Raw genomic sequence first — 6,110 nt, forward strand, 5'->3', positions numbered from 1 at the left:
GCCCTTAGATCAACAATCATCTGTTCTTCAAGATCAAGCCCAAAAACCCTTGAAGATCCGTTCATCACCGTTATTCAAGATCAAACCTTAACGGCCCTTGAAGAAACACTCATCCTCAAGATCAAGCCCCAACGGCTCCTTGAAGATCCGCTCAAATCCACCTTCAAAGATCAAGCCCACGGCCCCTTGAAGAAACTTCCAACAGTTCATCCAAGATCAAGCCTCGACGGCCCTTGGATCAACGAAACATCCACAAATCAACACCTTACGGAGATCGAATCAGATGATCAAATTTGAGAGAGATTGTAACCCAAAATCATCAAACACAAATATTATTTTGTGCACGTTGTTCTTGTCTCTTTCGTTTCAGGAATTTTCTGTGTTCACAAATTGGCACGCCCGGTGGGATCATCTCTACCTCTCATCTCTTTCTCCGTTCAAGAAATTCAAGCACACTTCCAAAATCAATGGCATCAAGGAAGGCTCAAGTTGTTCCCACAACCAACACGAAGAACAAGAGCATCCTTGCCGCAGGCGGCGCCATTTCAGGCATCGTAACTGGAAGCAAGGCAAGAGCTCTTGTTGCCTCCTCTTCCACCCCTACATCAACCCTGCCAAAGGAACAAGAGTACCTGAGGTACGAACCTGTGATCACCCTGGCCTCGCTAAAGGCACCAAGGGAGGAAAGCCCGAAGAAGTACTCCGAGTCTTTATTTTCAGATGCTGACTCAAGCGACATCACATTCATGCAAGTTATGGCTACCGGAGCAACTTCAATCGATGAGCAGCTGGCTCAGATGAATGAAGCAATTGCAAGGTTAACCCGAACTGTGGAAGAAAAAGACTTACAAATTGCAGCACTCGTCAACCGACTGGAGGCGTAGGATGGCGAGAAACCTAACATGAAGATTGATCATCTGAAGAAGGAAGACGACGAAGAAGACGAGCCCCCGGTGAAGAAAATCGATGTGAAGCCGGAGCCAGACCAAGCAGCGGCACTCATGGGATCTCTTTCTATCCAGCAGCTGCAAGAGATGATCACCAACACCATCAAGGCACAGTATGAAGGAAGCTCTCATGCCTCCACGTTGTACTCGAAGCCTTACTCCAGGAAGATTGACGCCTTAAGGATGCCGAAGGGCTATCAACCACCGAAGTTTATGCAATTTGACGAAAAGGGAAACCCAAAGCAACATGTCGCACATTTCATCGAAACCTGCAACAATGCAGGGACGGAAGGAGATTACCTCGCCAAGCAGTTTGTGCGCTTGTTAAAAGGAAACGCCTTTGAGTGGTACACAGACCTGGAGCCCGAGTCCATCAACAACTGGGAACAGTTGGAAAGGGAATTCCTCAACCGTTTCTACAGTACCCGCCGCACTGTGAGCATGCTGGAGCTGACGAGCACGAAACAATGGAGGGAAGAACCAGTCATGGACTATATCAACCGATGGCGTAATCTAAGCCTCGACTGTAAGGACAGGCTCTCCGAGATTTCTTCAATCGAGATATGAATCCAGGGCATGCAATGGGGTTTACAATACATCCTTCAAGGTATCAAGCCACCGACTTTTGAAGAATTAGCCACCCGTGCCCACGACATGGAACTGAGCATCGCCCACCATGGAAAGAATGAGCCAATCACCGATTTCAAAAGGGATAAGGTGTTTACTTCAAGAGCAGACAATAATGGGAAAAAGCTCGCCAAGGAAGCTTTTACCACCAAAACCATCCCTATCAAGACCTCGTCCGCACCCGTCAAAATCTCCTTCAATAACAAAGCAAATGAGATAAAAAGAAGTGAGCCTTCCCACACCCAAGATAGGTACAAAAACACTTTGAGGGAACTGGAGCAGAAGGTATACCCTTTTCCGGACTCCGACATGGATGCAATGCTGGACGACTTGCTGGAGAATAAGGTGATTGAGTTGCCTGAATGCAAACGCCCTGAAGAGATGAATCGTACCAACGATCCCAAGTACTGCAAGTACCATCGTATCGTAGGTCATCATGTGGGCAAATGTTTCATCCTAAAAGAACTCATCATGAAGTTGGCACAGCAAGGGCGGATTGAGCTCGACCTAGAAGACACAGTCGCAACGCATACCACTACGATCGTGTTCGGGTCCTTTGATCTCGTGCCTCTTCAAGAAATACCTGACCATTCCTATCAATGTACAAGCTACATGGCACCTTCTGCACAACCATCATTGGGGGCAAACGACCAGGATGCACCTATCAATGATGAAGAAGGGTGGACATTGGTGACCTATAAGAAGACGAGGAAGCCAAGACCACAAGCTATAAAGCCAAATGGGGAACAAGCGAGAAAGCATCGTCGCCGCAATAATAGGAAGCCTAAAAGAAGTATAAGAGCTGCTAAGTCAACATATGATGGGGAACCTATGGAGCAAGAGCCACGTATTCCCGTCTCTTTGCACGAATACTTCCCGGATGACTTCTTCCAACAGTGCACTATCAGTGCATGTCACATGGTCGAAGTAGAAATGGAAGAACCCTCAAAAGGCAAAGTTGTCACCACTGAGGGGGAAAATACTCTTATAACTGAAGAAGGTCTGCCAACACACCTTAGCATCGAAGGAGCGCTCCGGTTGCCAAAGGAGATGCGAAGAGCACTGGCAGCGGTCTTGGCAAGTCCCGACGACCAAGAAGTGCAAGAAAGCAAGAACGAAAGCTTGAAGCTTCGGCCATATGAATGTGCCATATGCTGTGCCGCCGAGGACGCAATCCACTTCACCAATGAAGACTTGCTGCTAGGATCCAAGCCTCACAACCGACCTCTCTTCGTCTCTGGGTACGTAAGGGAGCATAAAGTCAGCCGCATGCTTGTGGATGGCGGATCAGCCATAAATATCATGCCAAAGTCAACAATGACCACAATCGGCATCAAGGTGGATGAACTATCCCTAAGCCGTCTACTAATCCAAGGTTTTAACCAAAGAGGACAAAGAGTGATGGTCATGGTCCGAGTGGAGATGACCATTGGTGAACTCAAGTCAAGCACAATATTCCACGTGATTGATGCAAGAACTTTCTACGGTTTGCTCTTAGGAAGGCCTTGGATCCATGCAAATGGAGTAGTACCGTCCACCCTTCACCAATGCTTAAAATTTTACCGAGAAGGAGTGAAGGTGATCTATGGCGACACCAAGCCATTCACTGAAGCCGAATCACATTTCGCAGACGCCAAGTTCTACATGGATGAAGACATGGTGCCCGAAACTCTTCGAAAAGAGATTAAATCCATGGGCAAAGCAACACCTAAAAAGCAGGAGTGGCAAGCCGTGCCAAAAAAGCAAGAAGAAGAAGTTATGCCATCTTCAAGCAAAAACAACGATGAGCTTGCTAAACCTGCAACAACCAAAGGGAGTAGAACGCCCTCAAATGGACCAAACATACCCGTTTTCCGATACATCCCGACGTCTAGAAGAAAGAATGGTCAATCCCCGTTTGAAACTGCAGCAAGCAAAGCCGATGCACAGCGGCACATGGATAATGTAAAGTTGCTTAAAACAAATGCAATTCTGCCTTTAACACAGCTAGGCGACACTAAGGTTGCAGGACCATCACAAGGCTTCATAAAAGGCCTGCCAAAAGGGGTAGAACCAAGCTTTCTCCCAACCAGGAGGACCGAAGAAGGTTTTGATCCAAATGCCTACAAACTCATGTCTAAAGCTGGGTACAACTTCACCTCCTCTGCAAATTTGGGAAAGAAGGGTTTGAACACCGTCAAAGACAACAAACGTGATCTCACTAAAACTCAGAAGAAGTTGAAGGAACATGGTTACGGGGTCAACAACAACAAAGCTGGACTTGGCTTCACACCAAATGCACCGGTGAAGATCTCCAGCAAGACAAAAAATGCTAGCGCTCAACACATCAGCGTGAGCATTATACAAAATAAAGAAGAGCCTCAACCTGCCCCCCAGACGTTAGTATTCGATAGAATGAATCGTTCAAGACCCAGAGTTTCGGCAACTAAACTCATTGGCGGTCAAAACAGAACTTCCGTCTTCAAAAGGCTTAACACGTCAGCATCTCGAAGCTCTGTTTTCAAAAGGTTGTTGAAACCTAAGAAGCAAAGCAATACGACTAGCTTTCCTCCACGACAGTCAGTTATGGAAAGACTTAAAGAAGCCAAAAAGCCTTCCAAAAGTAGAAAAGATCGATCGTCTGGCAGAAAAAGATGACGTTCGAAGTTCCATTCCTTCAAGAATGAAGCGCCAAACAATTTTGGAGGTTAACATAGTTGGATCACTGAAAGTAAAAAGGCGCACCATCATTTATACTGGACAATCTTCATGCCAACAAACTCAAGGGGTCAACATCGAAGAAGAGGCCCAAGACGTCTTCCACATCACAATCCAAGAAGGTGAAGAAGATGAAATCCTCGAGGAAGATGTCATTACAGCGCCGTCACAACTCAAAGATGGGGGGCAAGCCACATTTGACGATCTCAAAGAACTCAACTTAGGCACAAGTGAGGAACCAAAGCCTATCTTCGTGAGTGCATTACTAAGTGCAGACGAGATAGAGAAGTATTACCAGATGCTATTAGAGTACAAGGACGTCTTTGCTTGGACTTACAAGGAAATGCCCGGCCTCGACCCCATCATTGTTGTGCATCATCTTGCAGTCAAGCCTGGAACACGACCAATAAAGCAAACTCAAAGACGCTATCGATCCGAGCTCATCCCGTAAATCGAGGCCGAGATTGACAAGTTGATCGAAGCAGGCTTCATTCGAGAGGTGCAATACCCCAAGTGGATCTCCAATATCGTCATAGTCCTTAAGAAATCTGGACAAATACGTGTTTGCGTAGAATTTCGAGACCTCAATGATGTTTGCCCAAAGGATGACTTCCCCTTGCCAATCATTGAAATCATGATGGACGCAACCACTGGCCATGAGGCACTATCATTCATGGACGGCTCTTCTGGATACAATCAAATTCGTATGGCTCTTGAAGATGAGGAACTAACAGCATTCCGCACTCCAAAAGGTATCTACTGCTACAAGGTGATGCCCTTTGGTCTGGAGAATGCTGGAGCTACATATCAACGCGCAATGCAGAAGATCTTCAATGACATGCTACACAAGAACGTAGAATGCTATGTAGACGATGTGGTGGTCAAGACAAAGAAAAGATTAGATCACTTGAAGGATTTGCGAGTAGTGTTCGAAAGGTTGCGAAAATACAACCTCAAGATGAACCCGTTAAAATGTGCATTTGGCGTCACATCTAGAAAGTTCTTTGGCTTCATTGTCAAGCATCGTGGCATTGAAGTGGACCAAGCAAAGATCAAGGCCATTCAAAGCATGCCCGAGCCAAGAAACCTGCACGAGTTGAAAAGTCTACAAGGACGGCTAGCCTTCATCAGACGCTTCATCTCCAACCTTGCAGGGCGTTGTCAACCGTTCAGTCGACTCATGAAGAAAAATGTTTCGTTCGTATGGGACAAAGCATGCAACATTGATTTTGAAAGCATAAAGAAGTATTTATCAAGTCCACCTGTCCTGGGGGCACCTGTACCAGGGAAACCGCTCATATTGTACATCGCTGCTCAGGAAAGTTCAGTCGGAGCACTCTTGGCACAGAAAAATGAATCCCAGAAAGAATGAGCGCTTTACTACCTCAGTCGAACGCTCACCGGCGCTGAGTTGAACTACTCCCCAATAGAAAAAATGTGCCCTGCCTTGATATTTGTCATCCAGAAGCTCAGACATTACATGCTTGCTTACACCATCCACTTGGTTGCTAAAGCTGACCCGGTCAAATACGTCATGTCCAAGCCAGTTTTGACAGGACGACTAGCTAAATGGGCATTGCTTCTCAATCAATACGAGATCATCTACGTCTCAGCTAAAGCCGTCAAGGGACAAGCACTAGCAGACTTCCTTGCCGACCATCCAATCCCAGCCGATTGGAAAATCTCAGACGACTTGCCTGACGAGGAGGTGTTCTACATCGACATATTCCCGACATGGACGATGTTCTTCGATGGATCTGCACGAGCAGACGGAGCGGGGGCAGGAGTAGTATTCATGTCGCCACAAAGGCAAATACTACCTTATTCATTCCAACTAAG

Source organism: Malus domestica, chromosome 07, assembly GCF_042453785.1.
Source record: "Malus domestica chromosome 07, GDT2T_hap1".
In the NCBI taxonomy this organism is placed as follows: Eukaryota; Viridiplantae; Streptophyta; class Magnoliopsida; order Rosales; family Rosaceae; genus Malus; species Malus domestica.